Source organism: Gordionus sp. m RMFG-2023, chromosome 2 (assembly GCF_954871325.1).
Source record: "Gordionus sp. m RMFG-2023 chromosome 2, tfGorSpeb1-WG-v2, whole genome shotgun sequence".
In the NCBI taxonomy this organism is placed as follows: Eukaryota; Metazoa; Nematomorpha; class Gordioida; order Chordodea; family Parachordodidae; genus Gordionus; species Gordionus sp. m RMFG-2023.
Genome location: NC_088776.1, coordinates 51,606,122 through 51,615,961, shown reverse-complemented (window position 1 = coordinate 51,615,961; position 9,840 = coordinate 51,606,122).

Here is a 9,840-nt window from a genome sequence, read left to right as displayed (position 1 = left end):
GTGAATGTATCCTTCAAAATATATTTTAAGTATGGTTAGAGCTTCTCAATAAAGTGTTATAAAATATTACCAAATAATTATTAAAATATTGTAAAACATTAATATTTTATGATTATAAAATAATTAATAACTACAAAAAATTGATAAGAGAAAATTTAGTTGGTATTGGAATCAAATGTCTACAATAAGTTTATATTTCTAACCCACAAGCCACGTATTAAATTTTTTAAAGGTTAAAAGGCTAACCCGCTGGGCTATATATTTTAAAAAAAATATACTAAGCTATTTAAAAATCAAGGATCCATTTAAACCGAACCATTAAACAGATATTAATTTTATTATTATCCTAACCTGAACCGTTAAAAATTATGTCACATAATCTAAACCAAACCATTAAAAGGGTATGTAAACTGTTGAAATATTTTAATATCCTAGCTCTTTTATAGATTTTTGATAATTAGTTTTGCTTGATATGTATCAATAATTATTTTCGTATTTTGCTACACCAGTGGTAGTTACGCACTTGAACTTATAAAAATGTTCTTTTGTTAAAATTTTGATATATCCTTAATATAATTTGACAATGAAAAATCTTGAAAATTTTTAATTGTATATGGCTAAATATTTTCTAAGGAAACCTTGATGTTTAAAAAATGTGTCCACCTAATAATTCTAATAAGTTTGCATACGAAAGATTAAAACCGGGGTTTAAGGGTTATGAACCGAACTTGAACTGTTATTTTTTTCTAAAAATCGATATTTGTTACGGTTCAGATACCTGGGTTGATATATATTTGAAAATAATTATTCATAAAATTTGGTCATTGTTTAATATATTGCTATAATGATGAATCGTCTTTGATCATTAGCCATTAGTAGTTAAGTTTTAAAAAGTTTCATCATCAATCCATAGAAAAAATGAAGCTAAAATAACCTCAGCGAATAAAATAAATGGCGAGCCTTTGTCAAAAATAGTACCCACCTTTCTCTAGGTTTATACATTTAATTGGACATACTTTTTCTTAATGAATTTGCTAGTCTTTAACCAAACGTTGTAAGGGTTGATACGATGATAAGAACAAATATGTATTTATTAGTTTTTTTTAAGGATCTATGTAGCCTAGAATGCATTTATTTTGGGTTACTAAGATGGGGAAATAGGATAGGTGCCAGAAAATGACTAGGTATCAGTTTCAAAATGCAAACCATTTGTGTCTAAGATCTAAGTAAGATACCGTTCTAGTTTACTTCATATACTTTGTTTAAAATGTACAAAGCCTTTTTAAATTTGAGTTATTTTTATATTATATTTTCCATTTGCCGATATATACTCCAAATTTTAGAATACAACATTTTATGACAACTATTTCTGTAAATTTTAAATCAACTTTAAAAATCTGCCTAAATTTGTGACTATCTTTTAATGTTACAAATTTTTCGAAAATTTTAAACGATGTGTAAAAGGGGCGAGTCAAGCATTTTTTTATAGTGTATGATATTTAAAAATGTAGCATCAGTCGATTAACTTAGTTATCTATCATACTTTTATATTATAAGGAAAAAATTAAATGTCGATGCAGTTCATCCCGAAGGCCCGACCATCGGATTTGGCCAAAGATTTTCGAGCCAGATAAATTGTGCAAAATATTTTTACGAGCCGTGTCTGAGTTTTGAATACGTCATTAAAGCTGATATAATTAGGCAACTATTCCTTTCATATTAATACTAGCTGGGCTGTATGCCTTTCGCAAAATATTTTTTATGGGGTAAAAATAATTACGGCCTGAAAAACTTTATAAAATGTTTTCACGGGTCAGCCTGCCTGTGCAGACCTCTAAATAGAGAACATACCGTTATTGATAAAGAGAAGAAAAAAATTAAGTTGAATAAAAAAGTCTGTAAAATTATATAAACTAAGATTTGGGATTAGGTGTAAGGGGATTTAGTTTTATTGGTAATATAATATAAATTCTAAAAACAATCACGAAATATTCTCTAAGCACCTTACCCAATTATGAGATGTTTTCATTCCGCAGGGAATATACTAAACTGGATGGTGTCTCAAGCCAATCAATCATCAAAGCTCACAACAATATAAAATTGACGAATTATATTATAGCTAATTATGAAAATGACAGATTTTCAGAAAAGTATTCAAAAGTATGGGATAAAATCTCAATATAGAATTTAATCAACTCTATTCCAGAAAGTATAAAATTCGTTATTTAAGGAGAGGCGATCATTTAACTCAATTTTAAACCAAATTTATAAATTGGTAAGTATGATAGTCTTCTTTTATTTATAACACTTTTTAATTTTATAATAATTCAAAAACTGATTGTAGGAAAATAAGCATTTTAAAGTTTATATATTACCTGTTATGTATAGGATTGTATATAAAATATCCTATGAATATTAAACGCCTTCTATTATATAATTTTTCAACTGATTAATTAATAGAATTCAAAAGTTTATTTTGTAGACATCTGAATTAAATGTCTTGAGAAATTTTGGGCTTGTTTCCTTGCAAAAATATAGAAATATATCAATTTAATTCACAAACTTGAATGATATTATATAAAAAATTTAAGCCCGAAGCGGCCCAAAGTCTTTTAAATTATTATCCCCGACCCGAGCCTAAGCCCGTTTGGGCTAGACCGGGTCAGGTTTTACAGATCTCTAGTATATAACTTTAAAAAATCATTTTATTTTTGTAAAATTGGTATTAACATATAAAGTAAAAAAAAATTAATTAATCACTTTATAACAAAATTCAATATCATATACAAAGGTTATAATTAAAAATTTATTAATCACTTTATAAGAAATTCGATATTATATACAAAGGTTATAATTTAAAAAAAAAATATTTTAAACATTATACAAAATTGGTTTGTTCAATTTAAGAAATCATTAATAGGTCTAATTCATTGTTGCAGGACAATTAAATGCCTCTGAAAAACTTGGTACATATCTGAAATAAATATAAATAGATCACTTGTAGCAACAGTAATTCATAATAATATTTATACTTCAAGATATCTCCGAATAATTCCCCGGCATCCATTAGTTGATAATTCGTTGTATTAACCACGCATTGGTTCTAAAATTAAATATATTTTTAAAAAAAATGTTTTTTAAAACCCATCGAAAGTAGGTGAAATAAAAAAAAATTATCAAATAACTTGGATATATCTTAAGTAAAACAATTGCAACGTGGTAAAGTTATTCTGAGTATGTGTCAAAGGTGCGGACCTGGTTTGGACTATCTAAATTCGAATTCGCTTTTATAATATAGTTATGAAAAATATATTCTAATACTTGACTTGAGAGCCTGAGAGCTTCTACTTCTATTTTATATGCTTGAGGAATACTCGCATTCTGATAATTTTGTAAAAAATAAATAAAAGTATAGTGTTAAATGTAATAAAGTTTAAAAATGAATATTGAGCTAGTTATAAACGATAGAGGGAGTAACGGTGGAAAAAAAATGTATATAATTTATTTGGATTAGTATTTACACCTGGTATATGTGTGAACTTTTATAAAAACGATACTAAAGTTTATTTTATATCACGACATATAAACCAAAATAAAATCTAATATCTGCCCGATCCATTTGTGATTTCTTATAAGTTTTTTTAGATTTGTTATTAATAAAAATTAAAACTGGTCTAAAATTGTTTTAATTTGATTTTTGTTTTATAATCTAGAGATCATCTGAAAAAAAATAAGGTATGCAAAACTATGGGCGGTCGATGAAGATTAATAAATCGACAGCCATGTGCCGCTTTTTAGCCGCCATCATAGAAAGCGTAAATTGGCGCACCTTTTAGAATTGTTAAGCAAGACTTTGACGGAGAAAAATAATATCTTGGGGTTCTTCTATGAGTTTACAAATTTGGGAACCTAGATAATTGGAGGATAATAAGACGGGTTTATCAAAATTGGTAGTTGATATGATTGGTATTGATACAATCAAAGATTTCTGAGTATTTAGATCCTTTTGTCATTCTTTTAGATCATAGATATCAGGGACTGGGGGGGGGGGAATTAAATCTAAAAAAAAATAGTTCCTACAAGTAATTAATTCATCCATGGTATTTGAATAATTTTATTAGGGCATTTGTCGTCTGATCTTGAGGGGGCCCAAAGCTCTAGTTTTAAAGAGATTTGAGTTGATTTTAGGGCACGTAGGATAACAATAAATATGTCTGATGAATTGGCCATTGCATGATCGGCAGTGTAAGCTATGCCTGCTTGCGTTTACAGATGAGTTGCAGCCTGAACAAGTATAAGGATGGGTGACGGTGCAGCTAAGTCAAATTCCTATAGCATGGGCATGTTCATTATTGGAGATTGTATTTGTATTTGCAGATTAACTGAAAGAATTGCTTCTAGAAACTCATGACCATAGCCATTTAATAGAGAAGAGAATAATCCATAGTCAGATAACTGGTTACTGGAAAGAAGTGATTCGACGCAGTTTGCAATTATAGGTCTATCCCTTAAAAATAAAATGTTTTTAGGTGTGGTAAGTAAGATAAATCAAATCAACCATTTCAAGAAGAGTTTTAAGAGTAGTATGGAGGAAGGGTTGCAGTGTTATTTCCAACAGGAAAGTGATTGAATTTCTATTGGTAAGTTTAAAATTGTGCCTTGTGTGTATTTGGTTAGATTAAATTGAAAGAAATAAATTTAGATTTTCTTTGGTTAACAGTAAGTCCAATTGCAGTTCGAGCCTCCATGTTTATGTTCACAGCTATTGACTTCATGGAACACCAATAATACCTTCATCGATTTACCAGGTAAGCAAAGATAAGGTACATGGGGAGTTAATAGATTTAATGTTGATACTCAGACAGAAAAATATAAAGATCTAAAGGGATTATACTGTTGAATGCCTTTAAAAGATTGAGTGAATTTTATATATCGAATTACAAGGTGGTAAAAAGAATGATTTTTTTGTCTAAACAAAAGGGACATGAGGAAATCAGGAAAGAATTTTTAAAGGGTATTGTAAACATCAGCGAAGTCAATTTTGATAAAAGTCTCATTAGTAGGTTGATTTTCTAAATGTATTGTTGCATGATATACAACAGCTTCATAGCCACCAGAAGACCTCAACACCTTGCTGGAAGGGGCTGAGAAAACATGATGTCACATGTTTTATTATCAAAGATGATATTTTAGCAACTAGATGTCGAAAAATAGAAAGAATAATAATGGGCCGAATATTATCATTGGACTTCTGAAGTGAAATTAGTTAAGCCCCAAAATATTTGGTGTAACGAAGCTTTCACCTTCTAAAATTTATTGTAAAGGTTGGATACAGTTAGTAAGGATTAGAGTTGAACATATTGAGAGAGCCAAATATCTATGTGAATCAAGAGGCGCGAGGTTGTGGAGATATTGAGGTAACGGTTAAGATTGGGTATTTTTGACAGAACTTGATATGCATATTGTAGGGACACAACTGGGGAGTTATGATTGGCCACCAATCTGATAGCAACTCTTATGTTGAAATTTTCTATTTTCTTAGAAATAAAAGTGGCCTTCAAGTCAATTAAAGGTAAGGTGTATATGCATGGAAAAGAAATTTAAGCCATTCGTTTTTATTTCTAGAGTTTAGCAAAAGGGAATATATACAATCCGCAATGTTTTAACAACCATAAATATAGCACCTTTGGGAATCCGTGAATGATATGTTGTTTGGAAGAGTTGAGGAAAATGTCTATGCAGGAATGTGAAATGTGAAGAAGAGGGGCAAAGATTTCAGGAGAAATAATAGATTGGCTGACACATTGTTTTATTATCCCACTTTAAATATAAAAGTCCAAAAAATTTTACAAAAGATTTTCTCTCATATTATTAACTGTAATAATAACAAAATTATTTATAAATTTATTATGTAATAATAAAAATTATTTATAAATTTATTAAAGCAGTTGCATTATTATCCATTTTAAAAATGTGTAAAGATATCTCATGTAATTTTAGAATTTTTATTAATTGAATCTTAAAATGATGTCTTATAATTACAATGTTATAATAGGTGGTAAATAAAAAAATTATCTAAACTCTGATTGACTTTATACAATTGTTGACCAATCATAAAAAAAAAAACTTTATGCGCCACCCGGACAATGCCGATGTAAAAATGCTCTAAGTATGGCACTTCATTGTTTATAGAGTTGACCATCCAATATATGACACAGTCTTTATACATAATTTAAACCTATCGAATTTAATACATAACTGAAGCTATATATATTTAAATGTTGTAAGAATTGCGCATCTCTTTCTTTGTTGAATATTGTGACCAGTAAATTACTGTGCAATTATGTATAAATATGCATCATGCATTATCTAACAATTTCATAACTTAGATATCTAAACATACGGATACCCTTGTAATTCAATAATATATCAGGGTCAATGGGTGGACCGGACCTGGTATTCGCTCCTGCCTAAGCGGTCCGGAATTTTTTAAAACTCAATTTTTCATTAATATTTTGAGCAATCTGATTATTTTATTTTAAAAAAATTAACCGTAAAATAAAAATAAAATGGTCAATCCACTTGTAGAAACATTTTATAAATATAATTCTATTATATTTTGGCATTGTATAATATTAATAGATTGTGAGTTATAATATGTAAATATATATCATGTATTGACTGGTTAGCAAATACCAAACGAGTTTTTAATATCATATAAATACATATTACAATAAGAAAAAAATATTTTGTACCTCAATAATAAGAGCTAAATTAACAGCAAAAAAAACAAATAGTTGTATTAATAATAATATTGAATATATTTTTTTTTAAAGATGTTTTAGTTGGGAGATATGCCAGGGATATACAGGTTTGGCTAAGGAGCCAGGCATAGAACATCCTCTAAAATAGTGTATTTAAAATTAGCGCCAGGGATTACACATAATAAAAATTTAAAGCTAGACAGGTCCTAAAATATGACCAAAATTTTAAAAACTCTGGCTAGGTCGGGTCCTTAATAATCGAAATTTGAAAATCTGGGCGAAATTTGAAAATCTGGGCCTGGCATAAAAATTTAAAAAAAGACTTGAGCCGGACCAATTATTATTTTTTTTTAAATATTCGGGTCGGTTTTGAAAATATAAATTTCTAAATCCGAGCTGGTTTAGAAATAACCATCTAAAGGTCTTTCAATTTTCTAATTCGTTTATTTTGTATGATTAACAATAAATAATATTTATTATTGAATTATTTTTTTAGAAACATTCAAAAAATAAAAAAATGTAATACTTAATGATATTCAATATTTATTTACTTTCAGGTATTAATTCTTTAATCAAAAAGACTCCTAAGCCAGCAAGATTAAAGTACCTTAAAGAAATAAAAAATTTTTTAAATCAAAAAATATTTATATATTCTAACCAAGGAGCTTCCTTGTTATATAATGGAGGTCTTATAGCACCTAAGGATATTTCTACGATACAAAAAAGTTTTTAATATATAATAAAAATAGGATTGAATTAAGGTTTTACTTAAATCTCTCAAGTTTTCCACAAATGGCTCTACAGGACTTCTAGCCCAATCTAATCAAATTTGCGATAGTTATATTGGCAAAATTCAAATAAGTTATGAAAAATTACCGTTTTTGAAGGGAGCACTTTTTTTAAGCAATTTATAATTTTCTTCTACCATTGTTTTTCGGATTTGTAAAATATTTTTGAAATGGTTCTCAGACATGTTGTACTTAAAAAAAAATAAAATATAAAATCTTTGTATCCGGGATTTATGCACCCTCCTTCGGAATAAAAAGAAATAATCATAAAAACTTATTTTCATCCCTAAGAGTGCAACAATTATTTTGCTTTTGTAAAGCGATAAAGTATTAATATGCAATAATGCTAAGTTCCATTAATTGCTTTACAAAAATCTTTTAAAAGAAAATACACTTGAACAAAAGACAAATAAGATCATTGTAGTATATCGATTTTTAAATTACTTAACATAAAGAGACTATGCTTCAATCTCCAAAAGTTCTCACGCTGACTTTAATCTTCTAAATCTAAATTATAGAAGATTTCAGTTATTTAAGATTTGTCAACTACTCAAGAGCAATATTTTTTAAGGGCCTATATTAAAGAAAAACGTTATCAACTGACTAATAAAAATGACCACTCCACTGTGATTGTAGTATAAAAAATCTATTGTTATTTAAAAAAATTTATATACAATAAAATAATTTCATCGCATTTACATGTTTGTAATATTCGTACAAAATCGACATATTGTTGATGTAGTCTGGATATCCCAAACTGAGATTTTGAGTCTTACAATAAAAACGGATAAAGTTTTAGAAATATAAAATATTTGAATGTATATCTCAAAAAGAATGTAATAGTTTAGTTGAGGGAGAGGCTACGTCTAACAGATTTACTTTTAGGAAACATAATGTAAAAATTATTTGGAACCTGGAAATGGAGCTTAAAAGAAGTTCTACCGTTATAAAATCTCATAAAGATGCATCTATTCTAAGTTTTTATAATTGGAAAGATATATATTATTCCTAATGCATTATTGTTTACGAAAATTAAATTAGCTTTGGGTAGTAGCCGAATTTATCATGATTGTTTGTTAAGAGCAAGGACCTGGAATAGATCGAATTAATACTTTATTAACTTAATCATAGCATCAAATTGCAAATAGGAAGGGAAATCTACATTATATTACTTAGGTGAATTTATAAAATTCATAAAGATTGTTTTATTTTTAAAAATTACATCAATATTTTACAATTTCCATATAACATCAAAAGAAATTTAATATCAGATGAAAACAAATTATTCTAAATTTTACTTAAGCGGTATTTACCACCAGTTATTCAACTTAAACCGAATCGTTAAACAGGTATTAATAGTTATTATTATCAGAAAATTTTACCCAAACCTAAACCTTAAAAAAATGAATTTATTCCGAACCTGAACCAAATCTTCAAAAAAAGTATGTGAACCAATTATAACCTTTTGATATCAAAACCCTTTTAAAGTTTATTAATAATTAGTATTGTTTTCTAAGTATCAATAACTATTTTTTAAATATTTTTATTTATTGCTATATGTCGGTGCCAGCAATTCAAATTAGCTCATATAGAATTGTTTCCAACATAGAACTTATTTTTTTTTCTCTTCTATATAAATAATTTGACAGAAAATATTATTCTTTAAGGCTGTGTCCTAAATATCAAAAATATAATAAATGAATTTTATTAATTTTGAAGAAAAAAATATCAGAAGCTATTTTTGATGTATAAATAAAATAGTGTTCTAAATCATTTTTCGTCATTTACAAAAATTTATCATTGTTTTAAAATAATAGAAATAAATCAATTTTAATAAAATTTTGCTTAAAATTTATGAAATTGTGCCAATTTTTGCAAAATCGGCTATAACTCCTGTGTTTTTGGATATTATTATAAAGAACAATATGTGAATCGATACCTATAAATATATTCTATAAAGGTACCTTGTATTTTTAATAATATAATCATTTTGAAAATTTTATTTTTGTAAATGTTAAAATTTTGTCCAACAAGCCCCAATAGCGGGGTTAGGAAAACTACTGCAAGGACTTCCTAAACTATTATTTTTTTAGGCCATATTGAAAAGCATTTTTTTAATAATGATACGCTTATATAGTATTTTTATTATTTTATTGTTCAATATGTCATAATACTTTATATTGAAACTAAGTATATATAAATATTGAAACTTAATTTTGGTTAATTTAATAAACATTTTAGATAAATAAAAATAAGGATCTTAAGGAGAGATTATGATTCTTAGTATA